The following is a 13326-nucleotide window of genomic DNA, read 5'->3' on the forward strand; positions in this document are numbered from 1 at the left end:
TGAGGAATTCGGTGTGTCCTGAAAAAAATCATTTTGAAGACTTTGAAGCATGAAGATTTACTCTTTTTGTTTTAGTTTCTTCACACTTGAGTAATAGGAACACCGTACTGTTAAAGGGGGTCAAAGTTACACTTTGGAATGAATTTCCTCATGATGCTCAACCCAAGCCTAATCCTACCAAAAGCCTCAAGTGAGGAATACGAGTGACATGAGGACTCTCACAGTTGAGGGTTCTGACCGTTTCGATAGCCACGCCACATCATTGGTCTTATCCACACCAACCGTCATATTATTTAAGGGCATTAGTGTCAAATCATGTCGGGATGCTCCCAGGCTATAAATAGCCGCCCCCACAACCATTAGCTGGTTGGCTGCTCCGTTAGAAACTGACACTTGTCATAAGAGCAACCCAATTCCTCAGAGTCTTCGAGAGTAATTCATCAGTGAGGAAATACCCCATACACCAAAACCACAAACCAAACCTAGTGATTGAGCATCACTGAAGAAGTTGTTCCTGTGTGGGACTGAAGCCTTTTACCTTTGAGCACTGTGCATCCTCCAAACGGTTAGGCGTCATGGTCTACAACTTTCCAGCAGTCAATTGTGGATCGCCGGGTGACCAAGTTTGTGAAGGTTTGGAAGTCTGCCCTGAAGACTTACCACGAGTGTTGGGCGAGGACTGTGTGTTCTTAGCCCAAGGAGAACACGGTAGGGACTGTGTGTCCCGGGACTGTGTGTCCTTTGGTTTCAATACCATGCCGCTCCAAACCAGATGTACGACTGTCACAGCAGTTGGAACTGGGTCATCAACTACTGTCTTCATTGTGAAACGGGTTCTAATTCCTCAACTCCTTACTTTCCTCAGATTATGTGTTGATGACTTTCACTGCTACTGTTTGAAAAATTTGCTGAAGACTTTCTCTGAAATTCATCAACCCCAAATTCTTCACGCTAGTTAATCGTCATTTGTATTATGCGTGCCTGCTCACTGTGCAATCTATTTTCACATTCCTCACTCTGAAAAACTGTTGTTGTGAAATTTTGCATTTCTGATCCTTTACTGTTTCCGCTGTAAGTTAGTCATCAGTGAGGAATTTCCTCAAAAGGAATTTCCTCAGTGATGAAATTCTAAAAATCTCCTATTCACCCCCTCTCTAGTCGATATAACGCACTTTCAAGAGCCGTACCAAGGGACTCACAGCATGAGTGAAGACTCTGGTTATGAATCCAAAAGAGTCATGCTCCAAGCCTCCGCGTGAAACACACATTGCATTCATTGGAAATCCCGAAGAGGGAGAAAGATACATATGTGCATGCTCTTTCCATTTTTCTTACTTGCCGTCTAGCAATAGAACGGGCGAAGCAACGCCGCGTTCCATGGACGCTCCGTCTCCTGGCCGGAGTCGTCTCTCTTGCATTTCCTTGGCTTCTGGGCATCGATCAGGTAGTATGCATTGTTGTGCAACGCCCTGTTGACGATGAAGGGTACCTCCCATGGGGATGAGAGCTTGTGTTGGTCGGCTGTTCGCTGGATTCTTCTAGGCACCAAATCCCCCTCTCTGAAAGAGAGAGGCTTGATCTTCTTGCTGTGGTAGTATCTCAGCTTCTGTTGATAAATGGTCGTCCGGCTCAAGGTTAGATCCCGTGCCTCCTCGAGTAGATCGACGTCGTCTTCTCTTGCCTCCTTCGCTTCTGTTTCTGTGTATATGGTGTCCCGAGGCGAGTCGAGCTCGACATCCATAGGGATGATAGCCTCGAACCCATATACTACAAAGAATGGGGTGAAGCCGGTTAACTGTTTGGGCGTGGTGCGGAGGCTCCACAACACTGCCAGCAGCTCTTCGATCCAGCAGCCGGCTAACCTGACGAGTGGTGCCACCAGTTTTGGCTTGATGCAAGCCAGGATCAGGCCGTTAGCCCTCTGTACCTGGCCGTTGGACTGGGGGTGTGCCACCGATGCCAAGTCGAGCCGGATGCCTTCCTTGAAGCAGTAGAGTGCCAAAGCACCCTTGGCGAAGTTGGTGCCGTTGTCGGTGATGATGCTGTGGGGGACGACGTATCGGACGGCGATGTCCTTGATGAACCTGACGGCCGTGGGGTCGTCAATCTTCTTGATGGGCCTAGCCTTGATCCACTTGGTAAATTTATCGATGGCCACCAAGAGATGAGTCATGCCGCCTCGAGCGGTCTTGAATGGTCCCACCAGGTCCAACCCCCAGACGGTGAATGGCCATGACAAGGGGATGGTTTTGACGGTTGAAGGTGGCATGTGGCTCTGCGCTCCAAAGTGTTGGCTGCCCTCGCATTTGTTGACCATGTCCATGGCCTCCTCGAGGGCCGTGGTCCAATAGAATCCATGGCGGAACACCTTGGCCACCAGGGTTCTAGAGGCGGCATGATGCCCGCACTCCCCCTGGTGAATGTCTATGAGGATCTCCTGCCCCTTTTATGATTAGATGCAGCACTGGAACACGCCAGTCACACTACGCCGAACCAGCTCGCGATTGATGATGGCGTAGGCTGCTGATCTGCGCTGAATCTGCCTTGCCTCCGCCTCGTCTCGAAGAAGCTTGCCGCAAAGAAGGAAGGCCAAGATGGGTTGAGCCCACAACGGAGCCGACACAAGGGCTGGCTCCATCCCGACCTAAGTGTCAGGGGCTTCTGCAGCCCCCGAGCTTGATGAAGCACTCACAGGCTAGAGACTCTCTGTCTCTGATGCCATTGTGGCAGCCGGCTCGCTGTATACCTCCATGATGTCCACCCACTGGGTGTCCAGACGACAGGATTCGAGGCTTGGCAAAGCCGGATTTGTTTTTGTAGCCGGCAGAGTAGTCGTAGTCGGCGCAACAATTGGAGTCAGCACAGCCAGTGTAGCCGGCACATCTGGCATAGCTGACGGCTCTTGTACTGAGGGATCAGCCGGCAAAAAAATTGATGCCGACTCCAGAGACGGCTTGATGGATGGCTTTTGCAGCTGTTCAAGGGAGACGCCGACTGGAATTGCTTGTCTTCTAGAGCCAATCTTGGCCAATGTATCAGCCTCCTCGTTGTCCACCCTGGGAAGATGGTGAAACTCGCACCCTCGAAAGGGTCGCTGAGCTGCTGAATGAGGAAGCGATAGCTCGCCATGTTGGCGTCCCTGGCATCCCATTCTCTAGAAACTTGCTGCACCGCGAGATCCGAGTCACCGAAGCAAAGGAGCCGCCGGATGCCAATCTCCTTGGCAAGTCGGAGGCCATGGGTGAGCACTTTGTACTCGGCGACGTTGTTGGAGGCGGCAAAGTGAATCTGGAGAGCATACTTGAGCTGGTCTCCTTTCAGAGACATCAAGACAATGTCGGCTCCCAGACCAGTTCGCATCTTCGAGACGTCAAAGTGGAACCGCCAATGAGTGGAATCTGGAGGCGGCGGTTCAAACTGGGTTTCAGCCCAGTCGACAAGGAAGTCGGCCACAACCTGGAACTTGATGGCAGTGCATGGCTCATAGCGGATATCGTGGTCAGCCATGGAGATGGACCACTTGGCAATCCGGCCAGTCGGATCAAGGTTGCCCATGATTTCTGAAAATGGACCGGTGCTCACCACAGTGATGTCATGCTCTTAGAAGTATTGCTTCAACTTCTATGCGGCAAGGTAAACACCATAACACATTTTCTGGTAGTCGGGTAGTTTTGCTTGGAGGCGGACAAGACCTCGCTGAGGTAGCAGATAGGGCGTTGCACTAACAGCACCTTGCCCTCCTCCTTGCGCTCAATTACCAGCACTACACTAACCACACGAGTGGTCGCTACAATGTATATGAGAATGGGTTCCCTTTCAGCCGGTGCTGCCAAGATTGGCAGGCTTGAGATGACCCGCTTGAGGTCGCGGAAGGCTTCATCCGCGTGGTCGTTCCACTCAAACGTGGTTGTTTTCTTCATGAGCTTCTAGAGTGGAAGCGCCTTCTCGCCGAGTCGGCTGACGAACCGGCTAAGGGACGCCAGGCAGCCGACGAACTTGTGGACGTCGAGGATTCGAGCCGGCTTCACCATCCGCTCGATGGTGTCGATTTTCTCAGGGTTCGCTTTGATGCCACGAGCGGACATGAAGAACCCCAAGAGCTTGCCGCTTGGAACCCCGAAGACGCACTTCTCCGAGTGGAGCCGGATCTTGTAATCGCGCAAGTTGGCGAACGTCTCCCGCAAGTCATCGAGGAGGTTGAAGTGCTGCTTGGTCTTGACGATGATATCATCCACATAGACGTGGATGTTTCTGCCAATCTATGGCAGTAGGCACTGCTGCATGCAGCGTTGGAATATCACACTAGCGTTCTTCAGACCGAACGTCATGATGGTGTATCAGTATGCCCCGAAGGGCGTGATGAATGAGGTCTTCAGGCGATCAGCTGGATCCAGCTTGATTTGATGGTAACCTAAATAAGCATCCAGAAATGACAGCAGTTCGTAGCCGGCTGTGGATTCGATCACTTGATCTATCCTGGGCAAGGAGAAAGGGTCTTTCGGGCATGCCTTATTCAGGCTCATGTAATCGATACACATGCGCCAGGTGTTGTTCTTCTTCAGCACTAGGACTAGATTGGCTAACCAGTCCGGGTGGAAAACCTCCATGATGAAGCCGGCTGCAAGGAGCGGGGCAATCTCTTCTCCGATTGTGCACCGCTTCCCCTCGGCGAAGCGGCACAAAGGTTGTTTCACCGGCTTTGCATCCGGTCGCACGTGAAGTTTGTGCTCAGCGTACTTCCTCGGAACACCAGGCATGTATTTGGGAGACCATGCAAAGATGTCCCGATTCTCACGGAGGAAGTCGACGAGCTCGCCTTCCTATTTGGGGCTAAGTTTAGCCCCGATGGTGACGCACTACTGGGGATTCGCAGGGTCGAGTGGCACCTGCTTGGTTTCTTTGGCCGGCTTGAAGGAGCCTTCGCCGGCCGACTTGGATGGAGGAGTAGGTATTGCCGGCTGCTCGGTAGCCTGAGCCACGAGCCGGTCAATCTGCCTTTTCTCCTTAGCAATCACCATGGCGTCGGCCAGGCGGCTGTTGTCCTGTGCACACTCGAGCGACTTCTTGCAGTCGCCAGCGATGGTGATGATGCCCTTCGGACCCGACATCTTCATCTTGAGGTAGGCGTAGTGGGGGATAGCCATGAATTTGGCCAGAGCCGGTCTACCCAGCAATGCGTGATACGGGCTGCTGAGATCCACCACCTCGAACCATATGGACTCACGGCGGAAGTGAGCCTTGTCACCGAAAAGGACGTCCAGTTGGATTTTGCCGATCGGCGAGCAGGACTGTCCCGGCACGATGCCGTGGAAGACAGTTCTGGTCGGCAGGACGTCCTTCTCCTTGAGCCCAAGCTTGAGGAGGGTGTCGAGGTAGAGGATGTTGATACTGCTGCCGCCGTCGACCAACACCCGGGAGAACCGGCAGGTGAGCCTCTGGGAGGCGAAAGTGGGGTTGAGGATGAGCGCGTATGAGCCAGGGTTTGGCATCCCCCCAGGATGGTCAACCCGGCTCCATGTGATGGACTTTTCAGACCAATCCATGTATTAGGGAACCGGGGGGACCGTGGCATTCACCTCGCGCCGATGTTGGCGCTGGCTATGCTTGTCGTCGCCTTCACTGGTGAAGACCACGAATGCTCCGTCTTGATGGGGGTAGTCGTCGTGGAGACGGCCGTCGTTGTGAGGCGGCAGCGGTGGAGCCGGAGCTGGACCGGGAGCCGGAGCGTGAGGCGCTGCAGCTACACCTGGGGCAGCCGGCACGCCCTCCCCTTGCGTCAGTCATCGTTCAAAGCTGTAGTGCGGAACGGTATGGGTAGAGGGCTTCGTCCCAGAGTGCATCTTGTAGGGCGCGTCTAGCATTTTCTTGAATCAAGCTTGGGTTGCGAGTCATTCTTGCCAGTCCACCTCCGTTGAGAGCCGGCCTGAGTACCCGGCGCCTCTCCCTCCATGTTGGCTATCAGCTTGTTGTTGGAGCACGAATCAAGTTGATCCGCCTTGCACTTGTTGTTGTTCTGGCCGCCTCGATTGTCGTAAGTCGGCTTGGGAGTAGTCGGTGTGGCGACAGCTGTGTTGTTGGGGCATAGTTTATGCCTAAGTAATTTTGGTGATTGATGACAATACCGTAAAGGACTAATCGTGTGTGTTAAGGTTTCAGATAACACACGTCAACGGCACAAGACGACTCGCCTCCTCAGTCATGGAACAGAAGCACAGCGCTCTCTACGATTCTCTTTATTTGAGTCATAGGAAAGCCCTACTATTAAGAGGGGAACCGTAGTGGAAAGGTTTGGGTGGAATCAATCTTTGCACGCGCACACTTCACATATTTTCCCTTACCTTCATCTTTGGAGCGGCCCCCGCCACTGTGTTTCTTTCCTCCTTACAAAATGGTCCCGAGCGGTAGTACCGCTGGAATGCTAGCGGTAGTACCGCTGGCTGGCGGTAGTACTGCCCCTGGTCAGCGGTAGTACCGCTCTAGGAGCTTAGTACCGCCTGCCTTGCGGTTGTTCGTGCACGGACCTTTTTGCGAAGACTTTCTTGGTGGTGGTAGTGCCTTTGCACTACCAGGGGCCCAGCGGTAGTACCGCTGGAGTGCCAGCGGTAGTACCGCTGCAACCAGCGGTAGTACCGCTAGTCGGCGGTAGTACCGCTGCAACCAGCGGTAGTACCGCTAGTCGGCGGTAGTACCGCCCCTGGTCAGCGATAGTACCGCTGGAGTGCCAGCGGTAGTACCGCTGCAGCCAGCGGTAGTACCGCTGGAGCTCGGGCAGAGAGTGGGAAAACGGTTGGATTTTTTCCCCCACTATATAAAGGGTTCTTCTAGCTCTGGAACCTTATCTCTTACCCTCCCAAGCTCCATTGTTGCTCCCTAAGCTCAAAAGTGCCCGATCTCTCTCCCTAGCCAATCAAACTTGTTGATTCTTTAGGGATTGGTTGAGAAGGCCTAGATCCACACTTCCACCAAGAGAAAAGTTGATTCCCCCACCAATCCCTTGTGGATCTTGTTACTCTTGGGTGTTTGAGCATCCTAGACGGTTGAGGTCACCTCGAAGCCATATTCCATTGTGGTGAAGCTTCGTGGTCTAGTTGAGAGCCTCCAAGCTTTGTGTGGAGTTGCCCCAACCTTGTTTGTAAAGGTTTGGTCGCCGCCTTCAAGGGCACCTATAGTGGAATCACGGTACCTTGCATCGTGCGAGGGCGTTAGGAGAATATGGTGGCCTTAGTGGCTTATTGGGGAGCACTGTGCCTCCACACCGCTCCAACGGAGACGTACTTCCTGTCAAAGGGAAGGAACTTCGGTAACACATCCTCGTCTACGTCGGTTCCACTTGTGGTTATCTCTATCCTTTACTTTGTGTATGCTTATGTTTGTGACTATATCTTACTTGTCTTAATAGCTCTCGTTGTTAGCTTCATTAGGGTTCACCTCATTGTCATAATATTTGTGAACCCATATGTTGTTTACCATAACTTGCTAAGATTAATTAAAAAGTGGTCGTTGTCTAATCACCCCCCCCCTCTAGTCAACCATATCGATCCTTTCAATTGGTATCAGAGCCACGTCTCTTTATTAAGGGTTTAACCACCCGAAGAGTATGGAAGGCAAAGAGGGAATTAACCATGGGCAACCCGAGGCCATGGACTTGACTTCGGTCACAAGGGACGACTTGAATACGGCTATGGCCGCCCTCAAGACGTCCTTGACGAACGAAGTCAAGACCATGCTTAAAGAGTTAATTGAGGGATTTAAAAGTTCACCCGAACCGGCTATAGTGGTTAAACCCACTGTCACCGATTCGGAGGCCAACTCCTCTAAGGAAGCGGCTAAAGGTATGCGACCTGCCTCATCTCACGAAAAAGATGGGACTGGAACATATGCCTCAGTTCCACCCCCATGGTCTATGGAGGACCCGTTTCCGCACCACGTCTTAATCCTGTTGGTCCTCCTCCTAAGCTTGTGAAAGGTGACTTTGCTAACTGGGTATTTTCTATTAAGTCTCATTTGAATCACTGCTCAACAAACTTGTGGAGAATCATCGAGCAAGGATATTATCCCCATGATCCAAGCAACCTCACTCCTAGAGAAGATGCAGACAATCAATACAATCACTCCGCTTTGTTTATTCTCCAGTCTGCAGTGCCACCTGAAGATCTTCCTCACTTGCGTCCCTTCACTTTGGCCAAGGATTGTTGGGAGCATATTATGGTGTTGTACAAGGGAAGCTCAAGATTCAACGATCCAACTATGAAGTGATACTTGATAAGGCTGATGAGTTTGTGATGAAGGAAGACGAGGACCCTCGTGATCTCTATCGGAGGGTGACTGCTATTGTTGTGGCACTCAAGGATCCTGGGAGCAAGGATGTGGATGATACATGGGTCAAGCGCAAGTTCCTTAAAGCCATCATGCCTTTCAACAAAGCCATGTCATCTGTCATTCGTAAGTGGCCAGACTTCCACTCCTTGTCTTCAAGTGAGGTGTTGGATGAATTCATTGCAATGTCAACCATGAACAAAATAGCCGACAATGCACTTGCTCGTGTTCGATCAAAGACAACTTCACCCAACCTTGCGTTGAAAGAAAAAGCAATGCTTGAAGAAGAAGAAGAAGAAGATGAGGAAGAGGAGGGCTGCCCTGAAGACACTAAGTATGCCTATCATGAGCACATGGCTCTTGCATCAAGGCAATTCTGGGGCAACAAGAGGAACTCAAGACCCACCTTCACCAAGAACAACTCGAGTGGATTCAAACCAAAGCAACAAGTAAGGACATGTTATAACTGTGGTAACGTGAGTCACTTCGTGGCCGAATGTCCCTATGAGAAAAGGGAAGACAACGGAGGCAAGCTCATTCGCAAAGACAAAACCAAATCATTTCCAATCAAGAACAACTTTGTGAAGAAACCTCACCCAAAAGGGATGGTGGCCCTTGAAGAGTATCCTTCCAATGATGATGATCATGATGATACAGTGGCAATGGCAACTGTTGCTATTGCCACTACCTCTCCCCAGAAGGTGTCTCTCTTCAACGCCCCCAACGAGAACCACATCACCAAGTGCCTCATGGCAAAAGGTATCAATCAGGTAACTCCCATCATTAAGACCAACATTGCTTCCGCTCCTTCATTGTTAAATTGTGTTGAAGATAGTGATGTTGGGGAACTTAATGAGCATGATCTTGACAAATTTCTGTGCACTATTAAGGGAGAACCCAAGAAGCACTTTGTTGCTCTCTTGGAACAACTGGGTGAGGCCACTCACCTCATTGAGTCTCATGAGGAGACCATCTCCGAGCTTCAGGGACACAGTCGTGACTATGCCGATGAAATTGCCGAATTATCTAATGCTCTAGAAAAGGAGTGCACTCTTCGTTTGGCTCTTGAGGAGTCATATAACGATGACTGCGCTAAAATGCAAAAGAAACTAGATCATGATATTGTTCTCACTCGTATGCTTAAGTATGAAAAGTATGCTCTTGGGGTTGGCCATGACAGACTCAAAGAGGAGTTTGACACACTTGACAAGGTCCACAAGGTCTTGAAAGTTGCTCATTTCTCTCTGAAAGAGTCTCATGATCAACTCCAAGCAAAGCTTACCAAGGAGATCTCTACTTGCCCTTCCTTTGTGTTAATTGATAATGCTTGTGCAACTAACCCCTGTTGTGAGCATGTACATCTTGTGGAGGAAAATTCCAAGTTAAAGGAGAAACTTGAGAAGGGCCTTGTGGCATGCATACAAGGTGAGAAGAGTCTGAACGACCTCTTGAGCACTCAAAAGGGTTTTGTAGGAAAGGAGGGACTTGGACTTACCTCCAAGTCAAAAGGTAAAAGGAGGAACAGGAACAAACGATCTCCCACCCTCATGGACATCTTTGTCAAAGAGGGTCACGGGACTCAGAAGGTGAACATGAACAAGGTGGACTATGGAAACCTCAAGAAGGGCAAAACCATTCCTACTAACACAGCCGGCAAACTCAATTCTTCTTATGTCTTATGTTGTGCTAGTGATGGGCATGTTTATGCCAGATTTGTTGGTTCCTACGATGAGGATATTGAATGGGCTATATGGGTTCCTAAGACCCTTGTCTCTAACATGAAAGGACCCATTAAAAAATGGGTACCTAAAACCAAGCCTTGATCTATTGCAGGAGTTTGCTTCCGGTGGGGTGTCATGGTTGCTCGATAGTGGAGCAACAAATCATATGACCGGAAGCAAGGACTTAGTGGTGGATGTGCATCCTTCTCCATCTATGCCCACCCATGTCCAATTCGCCGATGCATCCTCTTCAAAGGTATTGGTATTTGGTAAGGTGGTCGTCTCTCAAGATTTATCTATTGAGAAGGTCATGCTTGTTGAGTCACTTGCCTACAATTTACTTTCGGTTCGTCAACTCGAAATTATGGGTTTTTCCACATTCTTTAATCTTGATATTGTGGTCCTCCTGACGAGCAAGACTCTTAAAGTAGCCTATGTTGGATATGTCGAAAATGGTCTTTATGTGGTGAACTTCTCAAAGCGACCCACTAAGACTGCAACATGTTTAATGGCTAAAGTTGATGTGGGCTGGCTTTGGCATCGCCGTTTAGCTCATGTAAATATGAGATCTTTGCAAAGCCTTCTGACAGGGGACCATATACGTGGACTAACAAATGTGAGTTTTGCTAAAGATCGAGTTTGCAGTGCCTGCATTGAAGGAAAGATTCATGAAACTGCTCATCGTCCAACGACTCTTATCTACACTAAGAGGCCATTGGAACTTCTCCATATGGATCTATTTGGTCCTCCATCATTTGATAGTCTTGGAGGCAGAAAGTATTGCTTAGTGATTGTTGAGACTACTCAAGATATACCTGGGTATATTTCTTTAAAAAGAAGAGTGAAACTCAACAAACGGTCATCAACTTTGCTAATGAAGCGCAACGTCAACATGAAGCAAAGATCTTGATGATTAGAAGTGACAACGACACCGAGTTCAAGAACTACACCTTAGATGAGTTTCTAGGTGATGAGGGAATAAAACACCAATATTCTGCACCATATACCCCTCAACAAAACGGCATGGCAGAAAGGAAGAACCGGACCTTGATAGATGCTGCGAGGACAATGATGGCAGAATTCAAATCTCCATATAACTTCTGGGCAGAGGCCATCAACACAGCATGTCATGCATCCAATCGTCTCTATATCTGCAAAGGCTTGAACAAGACTCTGTATGAGATCCTAACTGGAAACAAACCCAATCTCAAGTATTCCGGGTATTCGGTTGTAAGTGTTTCATTCTCAAGAAAGGTGCACGGTTAGCTAAATTTGATTCTAGAGCACATGAGGGTATCTTTGTTGGTTATGCTACAAACTCTCATGCTTACCGTGTCCTCAATAAGTCCACCGGACTAATTGAGGAGACGTGTAACGTAGAGTTTGATGAAAATAATGGCTCCCAGGTGGAGCAAAGTGGTCTTTGTGATGTAGGTGATGAAACTCCTCCCCAAGCCATAAGAAGAATGGGGATTGGTCAAATACTCCCCGTTGAGGAACCCCTTGTGGCCGAAGGAGAAGGACAATGCTCTACCCAAGTGGAGCCATCACCTCCACAAGCCCCACACGCTTCCGATGAACAAAGAGGAGACTCTCAACAAAATAAACAAGCTCAAGGTCAAAATAAATTGCCCAACAATGATGATGTGTCTCAGGATATTCAAGCACTACCCCAAGACTCCGAACCTGCTCATGATCAAGATCAAGTGCAACCCCGAGATCTAGACCAAGTAGAAGCACAAGATCAAGATCAAGAGCAACCACAAATACAAGAACAAACTAGTGAAACTGCTCAAGTCGAAGGACAAGCTGATCAGGAGACGGTCTCACAATTCCCTTCTGGAGCACCAACAGCCGGCTCAAGACGCAAGGGCAAGCAAAGTAAACAAGTCGATGCTCCCCCGTTATCTAATGAAGAACTCTTGGAGCGTCGAGCAGCCAAGATTGCGAACAAGCTGAGAGTCAAGTCACATCTTATGAAGAATGTACTTGGCAGTTTAAAAAGGGGTGTATCCACCCGTCAACAGATTTGGAATTATTGTGAGCATCACGCGTTTGTTTCGTATTGTGAACCTCAATAGGTATAGGAAGCGCTCGATGATGAGGATTGGCTTATGGCCATGCACGAAGAACTTAACAACTTCGAGCGCAACCAAGTCTGGGACTTAGTGCCTAGGCCAACGGAGGAACATAATGTCATCGGGACCAAATGGATATTCAAGAACAAGCAAGATGCCAATGGGATTGTGATTCGAAACAAGGCAAGATTGGTAGCTCAAGGCTACTCCCAAGTAGAGGGTATCGACTACGGTGAAACCTTTGCCCCTGTTGCTCGTCTAGAATCTATTCGCATGTTGCTTGCATTTTCTTCTCATCATAACTTCGAATTACAACAAATGGATGTGAAAAGTGCCCTTTCTTAATGGTCCTTTGAATGAGTTGGTCTATGTCAAACAACCCCCGGGATTCGAACATCCCAAGCTCCCCAATCATGTGTACAAACTTAATACGACACTCTATGGCCTTAAACAAGCCCCACGCGCGTGGTATGAGTATCTTACTGAGTTATTAAAAGATCGTGGGTTTGAAATTGGGAAGATAGATCCCACTCTTTTTACTAAGAGGGTTAAAAGGGATTTGTTCATATGCCAACTATATGTTGATGATATTATCTTTGGCTCTCCTAACATTTCCTTCAATGAAGAATTTGCTCCACTAATGACTGAGAAGTTTCAGATGTCCAGGATGGGAGAGTTGAAGTTCTTCCTCGGGTTCGAGATTAAACAAGGTCTAGAAGGGACATTCATCGAACAAGCCAAGTACACTCAAGACATGCTCAAACGGTTCGAGCTCGAAGATGTCAAACCGGTCAACTTCCCCATGCCAACAAGATGCAAGCTTGACAGTGATCCCAATGGTAAAGCAGTGGATCAAAAGGTATATCGCTCCATGATTGGATACCTCCTTTACCTTTGTGCATCTAGACCGGATATTATGTTGAGTGTAGGGATATGTGCACGGTTTCAATCCGCACCAAAAGAAAGTCATTACAAGGCTGTTAAGCGAATCTTTCGATATTTGGCTCATACCCCAAACTTTGGCCTCTGGTATCCCAAAGGAGCAAACTTCAATCTAGTTGGTTATTCTGACTCAGATTGGGAAGGAGATTGTGTGGAGAGGAAGTCAACGTCTGGAGGATGCCAATTCCTTGGTCGCTCATTGGTAAGTTGGTCGTCAAAGAAGCAGAATTGCATCTCCTTATCATCCACCGAAGCTGAGTATGTGGCAG

The sequence above is a fragment of the Hordeum vulgare genome, chromosome 7H, assembly GCF_904849725.1.
Source record: "Hordeum vulgare subsp. vulgare chromosome 7H, MorexV3_pseudomolecules_assembly, whole genome shotgun sequence".
NCBI lineage: Eukaryota > Viridiplantae > Streptophyta > Magnoliopsida > Poales > Poaceae > Hordeum > Hordeum vulgare.